Genomic DNA, 22,043 nt, shown 5'->3' with positions numbered 1-22,043 from the left:
ATGATAGAATGGTGGACCAAACTCAATGGGTTGAACAGGCTATTTCTGCTCCTATGTCTTATGGTTGGTGGTCCCTTGTGCAAGGAAGATCCAAGCATAAGAGTTAATAGAGAACCTTGTTTATAAACCATTGCAGGCTAAATTCCAGACCACAGAGATCACAATGCACAGAGTTCACCATGCAACCAATCAGTGACGAGACCCCCTCCTTACATCAGAATTGAGTTTCCGTGATGATAACCAATCAGCTGATTAATCTATAAAGGCCAAGCATTCAGAGGATACACCATAATTAACAGCACACTGATGATGTCTCCTCCTATTGTGATTAAATGTTTGCAAATGAATTGCCAAGATTGGAGAACCACTCAGCCCAACCAAGGTAATAGAGAAGGCTGAATGAATATTGGTGCTTATTTCAAGGTATATAGCAAGGTCACATTGAGAGTACAGTGAACAAATTTATTCACCCCATTTAGGGAACGATGATATTTCATTGGAGGTGGTTCAGAGGAGATTCACCAAGATGAAACTAGGATTGGAGGAGTTGTCCTATGAGGGGAAACTCAAACAGATTGAGATTCTATTCATTGGACTTGGAAGAGTGGGATGCTCAGTTTTGCTTTCAGAACATTTTGGTTTACGTTGTGGATCAAAATTGAAGTTAAAGTGATTTGTTCTTGATACTATGTTAGTTTTTGACTAAGTGTAGCAACAAAGAAGTCCTGGGAAAACGTGAAGTCAGCGGCGACTCTGGAAGAAGCACTCCACTTGATGATGTGTAAATTTCGCACAAAAGATGTGTCTGTTGTGTTGCGTGCCAGTATTCCCAGTTGTAACATTGATGCAGAACTCCGCAAGACAGTGTCTAAAACCAAATCATGACCAACCTCTTTACCAGTAATCATTGCTTAACATGTGAGAGTTTCAGTGAATGTGTTCATATATTCATAATTCCTCAGATAATGGAGTCAATGCCCTCTTGCCTCAAGACCTGTGTAATTTCAGGGCTTAGGCCAATAAGTTGACGAGTACCATTCATGTCACACAAATGTCAGGTAATGACCATCTCTATCAGTAGAAAACTTGGACATTTTTGCAATATGTTCAGTAATATCAATTTTGTCAAGAGCCACCAAAATAGTGGATAAGGGTAGGCTATACTTTGACCAGAAGCATTACCAGACCAGTCGTGCAAGTATTGGACACTTTACTGGATATTCAGTGGCAAGAAGCTCACCTTTTGATTCACCAAAGCCTTTTCACTACTGACAGGGCATGTCAGGATTGTGTTAGAGTACAGGCTATTTGACTAGGTGAAGGCAACTCCAGTAACATGAAGTGCAAAGCCAACCAGGACAAGTAGACAAGTTGATTAGCACCACCTATCACAATAAGCATAGAAAATTACAGCACAGAAACAGGCCCTTTGACTCACCTAGTCCGTGATGAACCATTTAAACTGCCTACTCCCATCATCCTGCACTGGGACCATATCCCTCCATAGCCCTGCTATCCATGTTGCTATGGAAATTTCTTTTAAAGGTTGAAATCAAGCTTGCATGAACCACTTGCACTAGATCATTCCACACTCTCATGACCCATTGAGTGAAGATGTTTCCTTTTGTGTTTCCCTTAAACTTTTCACCTTTCACCCTTAACCCATGACCTCTAGTTGTAATCCTACCAAACCTCAGTGGAAAAGTCTGCTTGCATTTACCCTCTCTATATCCATCATAATTTTGTATGCCTCTGTCAAATCTTCCCCCCCCCAATCTTCTTCTATGTTCCATTAAATAAAGTCCTCATCTATTCAATCTTTCCTATAACTCAGACCCTCCAGTCCCAGCAACATCCTTGTAAATTTTCTCTGTACTCTTTCAGCCTTATTTATATCTTTCCTGCAGGCAGGGAACTGCACAAAATACTCCAAATTACGCATCACTTTCAACTTCAACATAACTTCCCATCTCCTTTACCCAATACTATTATTTATGAAGGCCAATTGCCAAAAGCTTTCTTTTTAACCCTATCTACCAATTATGAACCTGTATTCCCAGATCCCTTTGTTCTACAGCACTCTTCGGTGCCCCACCATTCATTGTGTAAGACCTGCGCTGGTTGGTTCTACCGAAGTGCAACACAACCTGCACTTTTCTGCATTAAATTCCATCTCCCAATTTTCAGCCCATTTTTCAAGCCGGTCCAGATCCAGCCGCAAGTTCTGATAGTCTTCCTCGCTGTCCACTACACCTCCAATCTAGGTGTCATCTGCAAATTTGCTGATCCACTTAAACACATTATCATTCAGATATATATAATATAGATAATCAATATCAACGGACCAGCACCGATCCCTGCGGTACTTCACTAATCAGAGAGGCAACCATGTACTAGCGTTGTCTGGCTTCTCCCACAAAGCCAATGTCTTATCCAATTTACTACTTCATCTTGAATGCCGAGTGACTGAACCTTCTTGACCAACCTCACGTGTAGGAACCTTGTCATGTGCTTGGCAAAAGTCCATGTAGATATAGAAAAAACATAGAAACCTAGAAATCTATAGCACATTACAGGCCCTTCAGCTCACAATGTTGTGCAGACCGTATAACCTACTCTAGAAGCTGCCTAGAATTTTCTTACTGCATAGCCCTCTATTTTCTAAGCTCCACATACCTATCTAAGAGTCTCTTAGAAGACCCTATTGTATCTGCCTCCACCACCTTCGCTGGCAGTGCATTCCATGCACCCACCACTCTCTGTGTGAAAAACTTACCTCTGACATCCTCCTTACCTACTTCCAAGCACCTTAAAACTATACTCCCTTCTCTTACATTTCAACCCTGTGAAAAAGCCTCTGGCTATCCACGTGATCAATGCCTCTCATCATCTTATACACCTCTATCAGGTCACCTCTCATTCTGCAATGCTCCAAGGAGAAAAGGCCAAGTTCACTCAACCTATTCTCATAAGGCATGCTCCCGATCTAGGCAACATCCTTGTAAATCTCCTCTGCACTCTCTCTAAGTATCCACATCCTTCCTGTGGTGAGATGACCAGAACTGAACACAGTAATCCAAGTGGGGCTAACCAAGGTCTTATATAGCTGTAACATTACCTCACAGCTCTTAAACCCAGTCCCATGGTTGATGAAGGCCAACACACCATACGCCTTCTTAACACTGCCAACCTGCACAGCAGCTTTGAGTGTTCTATGGACATAGACCCTAAGATCTTGCTGATCCTCCACGCTGCCAAGAGTCTTACCATTAATATTCTGTCTTCAAATTTTACCTACCGAAATGAACCACTTCACATTTATCTGGGTTGAACTCTATCTGCCACTTTTTAGACCAATTCTGCATCCTACTGATATACTGCTATAACCTCTGACAACGTCTGCTGCTTTGCTTTCATCAGCTTTCCTGGTAACTTCCTTGAAAAATTCTATAAGTTCGGTTAGACATAACCTACCACACGCAAAACCATCATGACTATCCCTAATCAGTCCCTGTCTATCCAAATACTCATATCCGATCCCTTAGAATACCTTCCAGTACTTTTCCCACTACTGATGTCAGGCTCACCAGCTTATAATTTCTTGGTTTATTTTTAGAGGCTTTCTTAAACAGCGGAACATTAGCTATCCTTCAATCCTCTGGTACCTCACATGTCGCTAAGGATGATTCAAATATCTCTGTTGGGGCTCCTGCAATTTCTGCACTTGCCTCCCACAGGATCTGAGGGAACACCTTGTCAGGCCCTGGGGATTTATTCACCTTAATTTGCCAAACATCTCCTCCTCTGTGATCTGTATCCATGACCTCGCTGCTGCTTTGCCTCACTTCTGTAGATTCCATCTATCTCCAGAGGAAATACAGATACAAAAAAAGTCCGTTTAAAATCTCCCCTATCTCTTTTGGCTACACGCATGAATTATGATCCTGATCTTCCAGAGGACTAATTTTGGCCCTTGCAATCCTTTGCTCTCTTACATTTCTTATAATCCATAAGCATATTTGATGTACCTGTCTGCCTGTATTTGCTATGTACCTCCTTTTTTTGCTTAAACCAGGTCTTCAATATTTCTTGAAAACCAAGGTTCCCTACACTTTTTATCTTTACCTTTTATCCTGACAGGCACATACAAGTTTTGTACTCGCAAAATTTCACTTTTGAAGGCCTCCCATTTAGTAAGTACACCTTTGCCAGAAACCAGCCTGTCCCAATATGCACTTGCCAGATAATTTCTGATATCATCAAAATTGGCCATTTTCCATTTAGAATCTCGACCTGCGGACCAGAACTATCTTTTTGCATATTTGCTTTGAAAGTAATGTCATTATAACCACTAGATGCAAAGTGTTTCCCTACACAAACTTCTGTCACCTGTCCTGTCTCATTCTTTAATAGCAAATCAAGTATCGCATACTCTCTCATTGACAGTTGTATGTACTGATTAAGAAAACTTTCTTGAACATATTTGACAAACTCTATCCCATCCAGTCCTTTTTACAGGTATGGGAATCCCAGTCAATATGTGGAAAGTTAAAATCACCTGCAATAACAACCTTATGTTTCTTGCGATCTCTCTATAAATTTGTTCCTCTAAATCCTGTAATTCCTACCCATGTCATTGGTACATATATGGACCACAACCACTGGCTATCCATCCCCTCACTTAAGAATGCTGAGGACTTGATCCCAGGTATCCCAGACTCTGGCACCTGGGAGGCAACAAGCCATAAGACCATAAGATATCAGAGCAGAATTAGGCCATTTGGCCCATCGAGTCTACGCTGCCATTTTATCTCAGCCCCAATCTCCTGCCTTCTTCCTGTATCCCTTCATGCCCTGACCAATCAAAAGTCTATGAACCTCTACCTTAAATATACATAAGGACTTGGCTTCCACAACTCCTTGTGGCAAAGAATCCCATATTTTCACCACTCTTTGGCTGACGAAATTCTTCCTCATCTCCGTTCTAAAAGCCATATGGGAATCTCGTTCTCGTCTACAGAAGCTGCTGTCTGTTCCCCTAATTAATGAATTCCTTATCGCTACAGCTTACCTCTTCTGCTGCCTTCCCTTCTGAGTGACAGGGCCAGACTCAGCTCCAGAGATCTGACCACTGTGACTTTCCTCTGCTAGGTCATTCTCCCAACAGCATCCAAAGGGGTATACCTGTTGTTGAGGTGGATAGCCAGAGGGGTACTCTGTCCTGGCTGTTAACCCCTTTTCCCTTCCTGACTATCACCCAGTTTCCTTTGTCCTGCACCTTGGGTGTAACTACCTCTCTATATGTCTTATCTAGCACTCCTTAGTCTCTTGAATGATCTGGAGTTCGTTCAGTTCCAGCTCCAACTCCTTAATGCGTATTGTTCGAAGCTGCAGCTGGATGCACATCTCTGAGGTGTAGTTGCCAGGGACACCATGCCTTCCCATATCCCACAAGAAGAACATTCAACTATTCTGCCTGCCATTTTAAGTGAGCAAATATAAAAAGGAAAAACAATAAATAAACTTTAGGGAAAACAATCTGCCTACAGCTTTTCACTTTCTCTCACTCAAGCCTCGAAGAGCTAAAGCCTTAAAATCCCCACTCTAAAACTGTCCACTCCAAAAATGGCTGTTCAGCTTACCTCACCTTATTTTCATTTTTTTCTTGCTAATCAATCCCAATCACTGGCTGCTGCTCAAAACACCAAAATGTCACAACTCAATGCCCTATGTACTCAATCGGTGAACTTGAGTGAGCTGCGTCTTGTTCTCTCTGTCACAGACCCAGTGTGATTTCTATGTGTGCCACCGTATGGTGTACTGCAGCAACTAATTAGAGATTCTTTAGCTGCATTTCCAAAAGTGCATCTTCCAATATCTTAAAGGGCAAGAGCAGCAGGAACATGGAGGCAACACCACCTCCAAAGACCCAAGTCACATGACTTTCCATAAATAAGAAAATAAATCTCTGCATTTGTACTTGTTCAATAAAGTATTTGTGTATATTGCATTCGGCTTCCAAAATTAATTTTTTATTTGAAGTATGAGGATCTTCCATTGCATTTGAACATGTTTTGAAGGAAATATCAGAGCTCAGAATAACAGATTTCTCAGGCATATGAATGCTAATGGCTAAAGTGCTGAGGCGGATAAATCACACTGAGGTACAAGTCACGTGTGATCTGCAGTGGGATGCGAACTTGCGTAGTTGCAGAATGGAGAGAAGAAATGCTATGGAAAGCCAGGGGTTAGTAAATAAGTTTGGAAAACAAAGGAAGTGATTTTGGAAAGTGATAAAAACAAGTGCTTTTGGAAAAAACGGTAACAGCAGTTTGGCAGTGTTTAGCAGTGCATACTTAATACAAGGAATGAAGGGAAAAAAAGCCAAGAACTGAGGGCAGAAATGAACGATGGGAAATGTGATATTTTAGCTGTTACTGAATTTAAGCTTCACATGGAGTACGAATGGCAGTCTTCTGAACTTCTGATTTACAGTGTTCATCTTATGAAATGAAGACCAGGATTAAACCATGCTGAAGGAACAGGATTGGTTAAAGACATAATTACAGCTGTTAAAGGATGTTATGATTGAATGATGAACAAATATGAGTTCTATGTTAATTGTTGAAGGTGTACTACAGTCCCTGGAAGGGTCAGGTAGGAGGAAAAACAATACTATCAGTAAATCTCTGGGTAGTGAAAAAAGTGATTTCAGATAACCATCTGGGACAGAAAATAGAGTAACACTAAAGAGGGTGCAGAGATCTTAAAAGCCATTCTTTCAATTAGCACATAACAAGTTCAGCGTGAGAGGGGGTAGTTCTGAATTTAAACTGAGATTGTCAAAGGTGTATTTTGAGGCTAGTGACTAATTCAGCAAATGTATTATGTTTGTCAATGGATAAAGGTAGACCAAAAGGTAAGGGCCATTTTTTTCAAGTCTAAAATGCATTTTAGTGGAAGTGGACTGCAAGCAGCTTTTTAGTGGGCGTAAAGCTCCAAGAGAGTTTGGAGGCTAGCATACTGCCAAGGACCCAGAGAGCTTTGTTGGCTGAAGTTAGGGCTTTATGCTTTGGCTCTTGGTAGGGTCACCCATGCCAAACAAGTCAAAGGGTAGAGGCCAGACGAAGAGTGGTCCACTGGTCTTCCAGGATCAGGGGTTCAGCTCAGGGCTGTCAACCCTGACTGGTAAAACAACATTGTTACAGAAACAGCAATGAAGCGTCATTCTACATCTGAGTGTGACGGTATTCTTGAGTCTCCACCCAGGACTTGAGTGACTGACAGCAGTGAAAACCGAGAGGAAGCTACTGACATGATGAAGGAAGTCCTGAGCACTGCCAGAAATGGAAGACCTTCATTGCTGCCCTAAACACCAGTGGCATAATGGGCAGGAACTAACCGAGTGGGAGTAAAGATTCAGATCAGGAGGGTTCCCACCATATAGGTTAGGCTTCCAATTCTAGATTGTTTCACCACTGCTCCATTCTGTGTGGAGATGCAGACATTGTAGGCTATTGGAAAATAAAGGGAGTTTATGTCTGAAACCTGGAACTCAATATTGAATAAAACCTAGAGGAATGTAGAAAAAGTAAGGTTGAAATTTAGAAGAAAAATACAGTTGACTTTAATGTCGGGTGCATGATGAGTGAGTTTGGAGATTTTTCATGTATGGGGTATGCCTGAGGACAAAAGACTGAAGATAACAGACATCCCCCCTCTCCCGGAAGTTCCGGGAGTCTCCCGCATATGAATAGTGGCTCCCTGATGCCCACAAATTATATACAATATTATGGAAATCAATTTTTTTGAGAGCGAGCGACTGAGAGAAAGCAAGAGAGAGCGCGAGAGAGAAAGCAAGTGAGAGAGAGACAGCACGAGAGCGAAAGCAAGCGAGAGCGAAAGCAAGCGAGAGTGAAAGCAAGCGAGGGAGAGCGTGAGAGAGAAAGCAAGCGAGAGAGAGACAGCACGAGAGAGAAAGCAAGTGAGAGAGAGACAGCACGAGAGCGAAAGCAAGCGAGAGTGAAAGCAAGCGAGGGAGAGCGTGAGAGAGAAAGCAAGCGAGAGAGAGACAGCACGAGAGCGAAAGCAAGCGAGAGTGAAAGCAAGCGAGGGAGAGCGTGAGAGAGAAAGCAAGCGAGAGAGAGACAGCACGAGAGAGAAAGCAAGCGAGAGAGAGAGAGCGCACCATGGCAGAGTGTTCCAAAAAAATATAAAACATAGGTCACCCCAGACTACACTAAAGTGTACCCCTGCCTAATAGGGGTCAAAGTGTTGCTGGCTGCACAGTTTGCAACAGTGACTTTTCTATTGCCCATGGTGGGTTAAAACTGTAAAAGGCATGTTGAGGTGAGTTTAACAGGTGTCATTTGTTCATTAGCATAGCTAATGTTATTTAAACTAGCTGGCTAGCTGTGAAGGAGCTACTCTATTGCAGACATCCCACCTCTCCCAGAAGTCTCCCACAAATTGACGGTGCTACCTCCCTGAAATGAGTTTTTGCAGGGTGGGATGTCTGAGATAAGACCAATGGACACAGGCATGGTAGGATGCTAATGAAGTTTTGTCCAAAGAACTGTGTGTTAATACATTAGGATATTGAAAAGTGTAGAGGATCCTTGGAGTACATTTCCATAGGTCTCTGATAATGGCAGCAGTTAATGTAATATCTTATTAGCTGAGGCATGGGGAATGCTAACAGGTTAATCACACCAGGATTATAAAGTCCTTGTTAAGCAACAGCATTGATACAATGCTAAATGTTGGTCATCACTGGAAAAAGTTTGGAGAACCATGGCCAGATTTGGCTATGGAGATACAAGACTGCAGGTGCTAGAATCTGGACCAAAAAAAACTAATTGCTGGAGCATATCAGTGAGTCGAGATGTGGGGTGAGGGAGGAATTGTCCAATTTCATATACTGACGCAGGGTCTTGACCCGAAACATAGACAGTCTGTTTCCTCTCATTGATGCTACTTTATCCAGTGAGTTCCTGCAGCGTTCTGTGTAACTCCTAGTTCGGCTAGCGGCTTAATCTAGGGGAAGACAGCCCTGGGTCCAGCCAAACTTAAGAAATCTTGTTTGGGTAGATGCTGTGTGATGTGTCCCCGTTACAAATCAGTATCACGAAGTAACAAACAGTACACAATATGCAATTAAATGATTCGTAATTTGACTATATGGTTAGTAAAGAAATGAAAAAAAAGGGTCCATTCTCATGAAGCCGTCTAATGCGCAATGTTGGAGCTCATGGTTCAGTCCACTGGTTTCTCACCAACCCCCTCCGAGTGTAGCTGACCCTCGGACCCTCACTCCGTCCGGTGGTCTACCAACTCTCTCCATTCGCGTCTTCTCTCCTCATCTCTTCCTGGCAAAAGACTGTGAAATTCCTGCTCCCAGACCCACAAGAAGGGACAACATCCCTCTCATTGGATAGCCCCACATTCCAAAGCCCTGTTATCTCCAGTCATAACGGAAACATTGCTGCTACAGAGAAACCATTACATTAGCAGTGAAACCTTACAGTGCGTTACATTTGTTTTTCTGCATGAGATTTACTCTGATATTTCCACGGTTGGAAGTGTTTAGGGTCTTTGGAACAGGGGAGACTATGGTGGTTTAATTGAGATGTATAAAGCTATCAGAAAACCAAATAGGTTGGATAGAAAAGATCTATTTCTATTAACACATAGGATGAGGTTGGTAATTGGGGAGAGTGTTTATTCATATTATCAGGCAAAATGATCTGAGCAGTGTTATGGAACTATTCAAAGGAGAGCATCTCAACTGGTGATTATCTATCAGTCAGCATCATCAAAAGATGTTGTGTGATCATTCGCATGTTGCTGTTTTGTTGGCAACTCACTAGTTACAGCCCTGGTAACTAGTTAAGGGCCTTCAGAAGTCATTGTGCTTCATTTCTGTTCTTTGCGGTGACTTGCACTTGTGAAAGTTGGAGGAGCAATGCCTCATATTCTGTCTAGGTAGCCTCCAACCTGATGGCATGAACATCGATTTCTCCAACTTCTAGTAATTTTTTTCCTCTCACCCTTCCCTCTTCATTTCCCCACTCTGGCCTCTTATCTTCACCTACCTATCACCTCCTCCAGTGCTTCCCATCCTCCCCTTTTTCCCAGATACACTCACCTCTTCTATCAAATTTATTCTGCAGCCCTTTGTCTTTTCCACTTACCACCCCCAGCTTCTTACTTCATTCACTCCGCCCCACTACCACCTGGCTTCACCTGTCACTGTTGAGCTTGTCCTCCTCCCCCTTCCCCCACCTTATTTTGGAATCTTCTCCCTTCCTTTCCTGTCCTGGTGAAAGGTCTTGATCTGAAGCATCAACTGTTTATTCATTTCTGTTGATGCCACCTGACCTGCTGAGTTCCTCCAACATTTTGTGTGTGTTGCTTGGATTTCCAGCACTCGCGAGATCTCTTGTGTTTATGTAAATGCTAGTCTAAATTGAAATTAGCACCAAAAATGGAATGCTAGATGAAAGTGAGAATTGGTGTGCATACTTAATTTTCTTTCCCTCTTGCATCAAAATGCAGTTGCACATTAAATCAATAGTAGCTGGCTCAACAGTAATTTAGTTGTTCAGTGGAATTATTTTCTTCATAAATAATGCATGAGAGGAAAATTCCATGCCACAAAACTGAAATGTGGTACTCGTCAAACATTAACATATTTGTGTTCCAGTACTGTTTAGAATTTCTGTGAAGTGTCTACTTAGGAAATAATGAGTGTGATGGCATGTGAATGGAGGAGGTGTGAGGGGGATGATTACAGCCATTGATTATTTTTAATACAAGCCACTTATCGTGACTACCTGTATGTGAACATTGGAAATTGTATGGTTTAACAATGATCCTTACTAAATACTATTGCCCAGATGCAAATAAAGTGAACATAATTACGAGAGCTTTCCCAAAGATGTGATAGCAGCTTCCCTGACTATTCAACTAACAGGCTACTTTAACATCAGAGGCAGTATGCAGCAGCATTATGTGGCATTTATTGTTTTGTGTCTGTGAATCTATGAGCAACTTTGTTAGGCATTTGTGGAGATTGAGTCTTTGGTGACATACCAATTTCTATATATATGGTGGAGAGCATCACAGCCTGGTACAGAGCCTCCAATGCAGAGCACAAATTTCTATAGATCTGTGGTGGAGGACCTCACAGCCTCATATAGAGCCTCCAATGCAGAAGATTGCAAGAGGCAAGCTGTAGTCTCAGTCAGCTCCAGCACAGGCACAACCCTCTGCACTTCTCCGAGAGGTGGTGCATAAAGAAGGTGGCGTCAAAAATTAAGGACCCTCACCATCTGGGACATACATATTCTGTTTGCTATCTTTGAGGAGTGAGTAGAGGAGCTTGAAGACCCATACTCAACAATATAGGAACTGCTTTTACAGCTTCTTCCTCTCTGCCGTCAGATTTCTGAACGGCCAGGAATACTATGTTGGATTCGACTATTTAATTCTTAGATTAGACTGTTAAATCGTTATTTTATTTGCAGTTTAACAATTAGTTAGCTGCTTGTATTTTACATAGAACTTGTTTACATGTAACAGTTTACTATGCCTCTAGTGGCTATACAAAGTACGAAAGCTCTAGAAGCTTCTTTGTTCTGGATTATTTGAATAAGTGCTTTCTCATTGGTTGACACTTTTCTACAAATTTGATTGGAATTTTCCTTATCTCAGTAGTATAAAGGTAGCTGCTCCATGCTGGGTGCCATTTTATCAAGTTAGTCACTTGTCCTTAAGCCTTAAACATAGAAACATAGAAAACCTACAGCACAATACAGGCCCTTCGGCCCACAGAGTTGTACCAAACATGTCCCTACCTTAGAAATTACTAGGCTTACCTATAGCCCTCTATTTTACTAAGCTCCATGTACCTATCTAGAAGTCTCTTAAAGACCCTATCGTATCTGCCTCCACCACCAGTGCCGGCAGCCCATTCCACGCACGCACCACTCTCTGTAAAAAACTCAGCCCTGACGTCTCCTCTGTACCTACTCCTCAGCACCTTAAACCTGTGTGCTCTTGTGGCAACCATTTCAGCCCTGGGAAAAAGCCTCAGACTATCCACACGATCAATGCCTCTCATCATCTTATACACCTCTATCAGGTCACCTCTCCTCCTCCATTGTTCCAGGGAGAAAAGGCCCAGTTCACTCAACCTTATTCTCATATGGCATGTTCCCTAATCCAGGCAACATCCTTGTAAATCTCCTCTGCACCCTTTCCTTGGCTTCCACATCCTTCCTGTAGTGAGGCAACCAGAACTCAGCACAGTATTCCAAGTGGGGTCTGACCAGGATCCTATATAGCTGCAACGTTACCCCTCGGCTCCTAAATTCAATTCCATGATTGATGGAGGCCAATACACCGTACGCCTTCTTAACCACAGAGTCAACCTGCACAGCTGCTTTGAGAGTCCTATGGACTCAGATCCCAACATCCCTCTGATCCTCCACACTGCCAAGAGTCTTACAGTTAATACTATATCTTGCCATCATATTTGACCTACCAAAATGAACCACTTCACACTTATCTGGGTTGAACTCCATCTGCCACTTCTCAGCCCAGTTTTGCATCCTATCAATGTCCCGCTGTAACCTCTGACAGCCCTCCACACTGTCCACAACACCTCCAACCTTTGTGTCATCAGCAAATTTACTAACCCATCCCTGCACTTACTCATCCTAGTCATTTATAAAAATCACAAAGAGTACGGGTCCCAGAACAGATCCCTGAGGCACTCCACTGGTGACCGACCTCCATGCAGAATATGACCCGTCTACAACCAATCTTTGCCTTCTGTGGGCAAGCCAGTTCTGGATCCACAAAGCAATGTCCCCTAGGATCCCATGTCTCTGTACTTTCTCTATAAGCCTGACATGGGGTACCTTATCAAATAACAGGAATTCTGCAGATGCTGGAAATTCAAGCAACACACATCAAGGTTGCTGGTGAACGCAGCAGGCCAGGCAGCATCTCTAGAAAGAGGTACAGTCGGTGTCGAGACCCTTGGGTCTCAGCCTGAAACATCGACTGTACCTCTTCCTAGAAATGCTGCCTGGCTTGCTGCGTTCACCAGCAACTTTGATGTGTGTTACCTTATCAAATGCCTTGTTGAAATCCATATACACTACATCTACTGCTCTTCTTTCATCAATGTGTTTAGTCACATCCTCAAAAAATTCAATCAGGCTTGTAAGGCATGACCTGCCGTTGATAAAGCCATGCTGACTATTCCTAATCATATTATACCTCTCCAAATGTTCATAAATCCTGCCTCTCAGGATCTTCTCCATCAACTTACCAACCACTGAGGTAAGACTCACTGGTCTATAGTTTCCTGGGCTATCTCTACTCCCTTTCTTGAATAAAGGAACAACATCTGCAACCCTCCAATCCTCCGGAACCTCTCCCATCCCCATTGATGATGCAAAGATCATCAGCAGAGGCTCAGTAATCTCTTCCCTTGCCTCCCACAGTAGCCTGGGGTACATCTCATCCGGTCCCGGCGACTTATCCAACTTGATGCTTTCCAAAAGCTCTAGCACGTCCCCTTTCTTAATATCTACATGCTCAAGCTTTTCAGTCTGCTGCAAGTCATCACTAAAATCACCAAGATCCTTTTCTATAGTGAATATTTAAGTAATGTATTAAGTACCTCTGCTATTTCCTCCGGTTCCATACACACTTTCCCACTGTCACACTTGATAGGTCCTATTCTTTCACGTCTTATCCTCTTGCTCTTCACATACTTGTAGAATGCCTTGGGGTTTTCCTTAATCCTGCCCGCCAAGGCCTTCTCATGGCCCCTTCTGGCTCTCCTAATTTCCTTCTTAAGCTCCTTCCGATTAGCCTTATAAACTGCTAGATCTCTAACATTACCTTGCTCTCTGAACATTTTGTAAGCTTTTCTTTTCTTCTTGACTAGATTTATTACAGCCTTTGTACACCACGGTTCCTGTACCCTACCATAACTTCCCTGTCTCATTGAAATGTACCTATGCAGAACTCCACACAAATATCCCCTGAATATTTTCCACATTTCTTCCATACTTTTCCCTGAGAACATCTGTTTCCAATTTAAGCCTCCAATTTCCTGCCTGATAGCCTCATAATTCCCCTTACTCCAATTCTGCCTTCTGCTACCAGTTTCTGTTTCCTTTGTTTTATTAACACTTAATAAACTGTTTGTGAAGAAACAAGTGTTGTGCCTCTTTCCTAACTTGTAAAGCAGCCCAACATTAGAATCCAACAACAGTCTCATTTTTTTTGGTATTTATTATGTAATTTATAGAATTTTATGTTTTCACACCATACTGCCAGCATAAAACAACAAATTTCATCCAATTCTGATATTCTCTTCTTAGCTTGTTGAACGTAAACTATTGTATCCTGGTTGAATTTCATGTTAATAAAAAAAGTTTAAATGCCAAAATGTACGAGGTGTGTATGTGCAAAGTTAAAATTGAGCAAGGAAAATCCTTGAAGTATAATTTAAAGGCGCATGATTTTGTTACATTTTAATCTGAATTTTACTATTCCTCTGAAGTGTGTCAGCTAATCGAATTACAGTTCTATTGTATAATACTGCAAACATCCTAGGAAAACTTGGAACCGTATTTTTTCCTCAGCATTCTAGAATTTTACTTTGTGTAACTTTCTGAAGTGAAATTCTTATGTCATTTTGTTTTGTGATGTCAATATCAAATAGTCAAGCTTTCTCTTGTCCCTGTGCAGACTAAATTGTAGTGAGCAGATCAAATGCTAAATGTGATCTATTAATGTGCTCACATTCCAGAAAGAAGTTAGCTAATTTGAAAGTTGGACTAGGATTGATTAACCTATTGATTCAGTATAGCTGAATGTTACTTCAACATTTTTATTGTTCAGTCTTGATGAGGTAAATATTTTATTGCTATTTGATCTTACCTATGATTGACATCCACCTGACATCTGATTTGGTACTTTATTCCCCTTTGTTTCTGTGCTTATTTTGGGGAGGAATGTTTTTATGTTGTTAATTCTTATCTTTCTTTTGTTGATGGTTCCCACTTAAATTTTACCACTGTTTCATTTCCTGTGTTCCCACTGTGCTGGATCCTATTATAAATAGTATGCACTGTAATAATGTATTAACAGATTTTCCAACCCAGTGTAATATATGATCTTAAAAGTCTTGAAGTAATTTCAGATGGCTTTCATCAAAATTGCTAATGAAGTGGTATTTCTGTGACTGTATTGTTTACAGGGCTGCAATGAAATAGAGAGTTTGCTCTGGGTTAGACGTTCCCTCCATGAGCTGTGTATGTTTCGTCTGGTGACTCTAGTTTCCTCCCATAGCCCAAAGACACAGGTTAATTGGTCATTGTTAATGGTTCTGTGATTTGGTAGTGTTAAATTGATGGACTGCTGTGCAGTACAGCTCATAGGGCCAAAGGCCTGTTCCACACTGTATCTGTGATAAATCACTAGAATCCACTATACCCGATAAGCTAGAGATTGTGTTTCTTTTCAAAAGGCAAGGCAATAGTTGTTGCTGTAAAACATTGGATTTAATCTTTACCCTTTTGCATGTTTCATAACCTCTGAAAAGAGAAAAAAATATACCTTTAATATTGAAATAATAAAACTTAATAGGAAATTGAGGGAGACACTGAGTGTATTTTAATATTTGCACCTTTTCAATGTTCAGAATTTTGGTGTGGTACATGCAGTGCCAATAAAACGTATTCACCCCCCCCCCCCAGAAGTTTTCATGTTTTACTGCATTAGAAGCATAGAAACATAGAAAACCTACAACACAGTGCTAGCCCTTCAGCCCATAGTACTGTGCCGAACACGTACTTATTTAGAAATTACCTAAGGTTACCCATAGTCCCGAATCACAGTGGATTTAATTTGTTTTTTTGACACAGATCAACAGAAAAAGACTCATCTCAAAGTGAAAAGTGATCTAAATTGATTACAAATGTGAAACACAAAATAATTGATTGCATAAGTATTCACCCCCTTTAAACCAGTATTTAGTAGTTACACCTTTGGCAGCAATTACAGACTTGAGTCTGTGTGGATATCAGCTCTATCAGCTTTGTGCATCTGGACACTGCAAATTTTCCCCATTCTTCTTTACAAAACTGCTCAAGCTGTGTCAGATTGCATGGGGATTGTGTGTGACCAGCTCTTTTCAGGTCCAGCAACAAATTATCAATTGGATTGAGGTCTGGACTCTGACTTGGCCACTCCAGAACGTGAACTTTGTTGTTCTTAAGCCATTCCTGTGTAGCTTTAGCTTTATGCTTGGGGTCATTGTTTTGATGGAAAACAACTTTCTTCCCAAGTTGCAGTTCTCTTGCAGACTGCATCAGGTTTTCCTCCAGGATTTCCTATATTTTGTTGGATTCAGTTTGCCGTCTACCCTCACAAGCCTTCCAGGACTTGCTGCAGAGAAGCATCCCCACAGCATGATGTAACCACCGCCATGTTTTACAGTAGGGATGGTGTGTTTTTGATGATGTGCGGTGTTTGGCTAAACACAGCATTTAGTCTGAAAGCCAAAAAGCTCAATTTTAGTCTCATCAGGCCATAGAACCTTCTTCCATCTGATTTCAGAGTCTCTAGCATGCCTTCTGACAAACTCTCGCCAAGATTTTATGTGAGTTTTTTTTCAACGGTGGCTTTCCCTTTGCCAGTCTCCCATAAAGCTGTGACTGCTGAAGCACCTGGGTAACAATTGTATGCATAGTCTCTCCCATCTCAGTCTCTGAAACTTGTAACTCCTCCCGAGTTGTCATAGGTCTTTGGTGGGCTCCCTCACTAGTCCCCTTCTTGCACGGTCACTCAGTTTTTGAGGATCGCCTGCTCTAGGCAGATTTACAGCTGTGCCATATTCTTTCCATTTCTTGATGATTGACTTAACTATACTCCAAGGGATATTCAGTAACTTGGAGATTTTCTTGTATCCATCTCTTGATTTGTGATTTTCAATAACCTTTTCACAGAGTTGCTTGGAGTGTTCTTTTGTCTTCATGGTGTAGTTTTTGCCAGGATACTGACTCACCAGCAGTTGGACCTTACAGATACAGGTGTATTTTTACTATAATTAATTGAAACACCCTGACTGCACAGAGGTCTCCAAAAACAGATCTCCATTTAGCTAATTATGTGACTTCAAAAACCAATTGGCTGCACCAGTGATGATTTGGTGTATCATATTAAAGGGGGTGACTACTTATGCAATCAATTATTTTGTGTTTTATATTTGTAATTAATTTAGATTACTTTGTAGAAATCTATTTTCACTTTGACACAAAAGTCTTTTTCTGTTGATCAGTGTCAAAAAAGCCAAATTAAATCCACTGTGATTCAAAGTTAGAAACATAGAAAACCTACAGCACAATACAGTCCCTTTGGCTCACAAAGCTATGCCGAACGTGTCCTTACCTTAGAAGTTACCTAGGGTTACCCATAGCCCTCTATTTTTCTAAGCTCCATGTAGCCATCCAGGAGTCTCTTAAAAGACCCTATCATTTCTGCATCCACCACCGCTGCCAGCAGCCCATTCCACGCACTCACCACTCTCTGCGTAAAAAATCTTACCCCACACATCTCTGTACCTACTTCCAAGCACCTTAAAACTATGCCCTCTCATGCTAGCCATTTCAGCCCTGGGAAAAAGCCTCTGACTATCCACACGATTAATGCTTCTCTTTATCTTGTACACCTCTATCAGGTCACCTCTCGTCCTCTGTTGTTTCAAGGAGAAAAGGCCGAGTTCACTCAACCTATTCTCATGTTGTAAATCAATAAAAGATGAAAACTTCCAAGTGGGATGAATACTTTTTAAAGCACATGTAAGCCGGGAGTTTTTGAATTGTAAGAATTCCATCAGCAGTGATTAGCTTCTGAATTCAGAAAGTGTAAATTCAAGCCGATCTTGATATAGCTGTGGCTTTTTAGTAGTTGTGGATTTTGGATCCCTACTTTGTTTTTCACATTTCCAATCCTGATCTTGTCATTGGAGGTTGCGACAGCTTCTGTATCAGTGGCTTTTAGAGGTGAAAGATGTGAAAGAGAGCTTGCAAAAGTAACTTCATCTGGTGTGAAATGCATCACTTCTGATTTCTGGTAGATCAGCTTTATTGTTCTTAGAGTTATCGGCACAATACCAAATAGTGTTGGGGCCATGGGTGTTCCAATAACAGTAAACCTTATTCCTGGAAGTTACATCAAACTTTTCATGTTGTTCTAAAGAAAACACAAGGGGACGAGAACTGGCAATGTATGTGTGGTTGGTGGGGATGGGTTGTCTAAATTATATTTGGCTTTAACAAAGAGAATTAGAACCATCTTCCATTTGATGGATTAGGAGATCTAATGTGTAGTTTATTGGCTAGTCTTGTCTATTCTCTTGAATGGTAGGTTTGTACATATCGTCTAGGTCTAGTAAGTATTTGCGAATTGCAGGTTGTGAGCACAGCCAATATTTGAGCTCTACCCTCAAGAACGCTTAATGCCATTATAAGATGTGAAGACTTATCTGAACCGTATCTTTCACCTATAAATCTTTAATGTGGTTAAGATGTCCAGAGGCTCTTTCTAGCAGAGGCATCAACACATTGGACTCCTTATCTTAGAAAGGATATGCTGAAACTGGAGAGGGTTCAAAGGAGGTTCACGAAAATGAACCAGAAGAGCACATGGAGAGCTTTTGATGGCTCTGGGCTTATATTCGCTGGAATTCAGAAGAATGAGGGGTGACCTCATCGAAACCTCTCGATTAGTGAAAGGCATTGATAGAGTGGATGAGGAGTGGACATTTCCCATGGTGGGAGAGGACACAGCCTCAGAATAGATGGGTGTCCTTTTGGAACGGAGATGAAGAGGAATTTCTTTAGCCAGAGAGTGGTGAATCTGTGGAATTCTTTGCCACAGGCAGCTGTGGAGGCCAAGTATATATGTGGAAGGATGATGGAACCACACTCACATGGGACTACAGTTACTCGTGTGGAGGTTAAACACCAGAATGTACTGGATGGGGCAATTGTTAAAAGTTCAATGTAGCCATTATATTTACACTTGTCTGAAAGTCGTTTATATTTCACAGTATTCATAATCCAAAACTATGATGCTGGTATTTGTGAGCTGCCCCACAACCTTATTGCTGGATAACTTTTTGTCATTTAATTACTTGCGCTTTAAATTGGCTGAATGGCCATTCCATGCATAATTGTTTGAAATATGGTTAGACTCTTTATGTGATAAGCTGACAATATAAATTAAATTATGCATTAATCAAAGCACTTCTCAGTATCCCAAAGGATCGATTATTTCTGTGCAGAGTAATGAAGCTGCAAATCAAATTCCCATCAAGGACAATTAGTTCATTTGATGAGTTTTTTTCAAAGATATCAGAATAATTGTTGGGTTGGCTACCTGATGAATGCAGACAAATGATCAAATTCTGGAATATTAATAGATTACTATAATTCCTGTGTCCTTTCTGCTACTTGACAAGCTAATTCTCATATGTCACCTGTGGTTAACTGATGAGAGTAATTAGTAAATGATAACTTGATATGTTGTTTTATTTTCCGGGATTTACTTTGGGAAGCAATTAACCAATGGGGCAGAATCAAGTTTCTTAGTTTCTGCCCTATTTAATTCCTTTAAAAAGATGATGGTCAGAAAGATAAAGGGACTTGTGAGCTGAATGGCCTTTTCTTTCCTGCAACATTTTTCTTATATTGGTATTTCTCGTGCAGCTATGGAGGAACAGTTTCTTTGAGTAATTAAACAGTGCATCAGAGCAATGGATCAGCAAGTGGGCTTCCTGCTGTGCACCTTTGCCATTTACCAGAAGGACGTTGTTCAGTAGTGGAATAAGAGGTAATGCATCTCTTAAGTCTCTTTTTTAGTATGTTGACTGCAGACACCAACCCACTTTACATTCTAATAGCCTTTGTAGTCTGATTGTACAGTAACTTGCTAAATTTAAATACAGAGCATTCTTGGTCTGCTTTGTAGTTTTTCCAGTACAAGTATGTTTGATCACGGAGCATATGTAGAGCTGATAAGATCCTAATAATGAAAATTTCAGAGTATTCAAGATCCCAAATTGTTTCGTGTCTTTTATTTTCAATTGAAGACAATTGCATAAAATTGTAAAGCTGCGACTTCTACCCTGGTTTGATTCTGGAAGTTGCCTTTGGTTATTGTGGAGAAGAAAGGTGAAAGTTTGTTATAGAAATTATATTTGCAGTTCTTTTGACTGTTAAAAGGTTTGGGGTAATTTTATACCTGATTGCCATATTAAGCAAAGTTGAATTGTGCAGAACAGCTGTCTGAAAATTAACCTGCCGTTGAACAGCTGGCAAAAAGTATTTCAAGCCGAGAATGCCAGTGGGTGTGTGAGAAGTATGTTGTTACTGAACAGGGAATGTAACGACTTAAATCTTTACATTTTGTGACCTCTGATTCCTGGCTGAGAAACAGAAGAGAAAGGATATTCATCAGAAAGACTGTTGCTTGGAAATTCATTCCTTTTCAGTAGTACTAAGTATATAGTATTATTATAGCAATATCAGCACACTGCATACAACTTATGAAATTCGTTGAATGAAGTTAATGGAATGAATTTTGTAAACTGATTTCAGCATACCTACTTTACACAATGTTTACCACTGTCAACCACGAATGTATTTTGAGGCATATATAGTTTGTGTTGTAATGGGTTACTTTTGAAGTTGGAACAAAAACTGCTGATGCTGAACGGCCACTACTGAGTGGCCATCATATTCATCATGGTCCTATCTTGAAAGATGACCGTACGAAATCAATTTTTAAATCAAGTTTTCCCAAAGGGAACATTATTATCAATCTGCATTTCAGCCTCATTGTAAAAAGGAAATTCAATTAAATAAATTTATGAAAATATTTTGGAATGAATGGTGTGCCACAATCTATCAGTCAATGTTCTTTTGTCTATGTTTGAAAATGTTAAGTATTCTGAAAATGAACGAGATTTTTAAAGAACAGATTTGGTTAAGTAAGGAATTAAAAAAATTGCTTTTGGGAATATTTTTAGAGAATACTTTTCTTATACATTGTGCATATTAACTAGAATAAAATGCTAACATTGTAGCGGTGTGCTACACACAGCGCTAGAATAACCACACGGAGTCGGTGAGTTAGAGTTGCGATGAAAGAGATTTATTCAAACTTCGCGGCCTGCTTTAAAGCCTTCCCGTTCCCGCCCTCCCTGGGCGGGACTGCTGTGGGGAATACATATTCCCAGACCCTTTCTGCGCGCGGGATTTTCCCCCTGCTGGTGAAGATGGCCTGGCGCCCTTTTTGGGGCCGGCCCTCTGCCTTCGCGCGCTGTTGTGAGCCAGTTCGTGTGTGCCAGAAAGTGGGTCGCCACATAACCCCCCCCCAGAACCGGCGATACCTCCCCCACTGTCCACAGTCTGGATCGGCCTCTGTTTGGGAGATCTGCCCCTGCGCCGCGGTGCCTGAGTCTGGACCGGCTGCGCCAAGTCCACATGGGCCGGTCTGAGTCGGTCCACCGTGAAAACCTCCTCTCTCCCCCCAATGTCCAGCACGAACGTGGACCCGTTGTTCCTGATCACCTTAAACGGCCCCTTGTAGGGCTGCTGTAGCGGTGCCCGGTGTCCGCCCCGTCGTACAAAAAGAAACTTACAGTTCTGCAGGTCTTTGGGTACACAGGTCGGGCTCTGTCCATGCTGTGAAGTGGGTATGGGGGCCAGGTTACCGAGCCTCTCCCGTAGTCTGTCCAGGACTGCTGTGGGTTCTTCTTCTTGCCCCTTGGGGCTGGTATGAACTCTCCTGGGACTACCAGGGGTGCGCCGTACACCAACTCGGCCGACGAGGTGTGCAGATCCTCTTCGGGTACCGTGCGGATTCCGAGCAGGACCCAGGGAAGCTCGTCCACCCAGTTAGGCCCCTCCAGGCGGGCCATGAGAGCTGACTTCAGGTGACGGTAGAAG

At 41.6% G+C, this 22,043-nt stretch overlaps 1 protein-coding gene across 3 annotated transcripts in view; it reads left to right on the top strand.

Moving 5' to 3' along the window:
* LOC140209849 (probable E3 ubiquitin-protein ligase RNF144A-A) overlaps positions 1 to 22,043 on the top strand; it is a 104,991-nt gene that overhangs the window by 11,909 nt on the left and 71,039 nt on the right. Inside the window, exon 2 of one of the 3 annotated variants that reach the window (XM_072278429.1) lies at positions 19,800 to 19,923. The exons of the other annotated variants lie outside the window; for them this stretch is intronic. The gene's annotated coding sequence lies outside the window, so the exon portion shown is untranslated. The remainder of the gene's footprint in view (positions 1 to 19,799; positions 19,924 to 22,043) is intronic. 3 annotated transcript variants of the gene reach the window in all.

The sequence above is a fragment of the Mobula birostris genome, chromosome 2 (genome assembly GCF_030028105.1).
Source record: "Mobula birostris isolate sMobBir1 chromosome 2, sMobBir1.hap1, whole genome shotgun sequence".
Classification (NCBI taxonomy): Eukaryota; Metazoa; Chordata; class Chondrichthyes; order Myliobatiformes; family Myliobatidae; genus Mobula; species Mobula birostris.
Note: the sequence above shows the minus strand (reverse complement) of the source record. Positions and strands in the feature narration are given on the sequence as shown.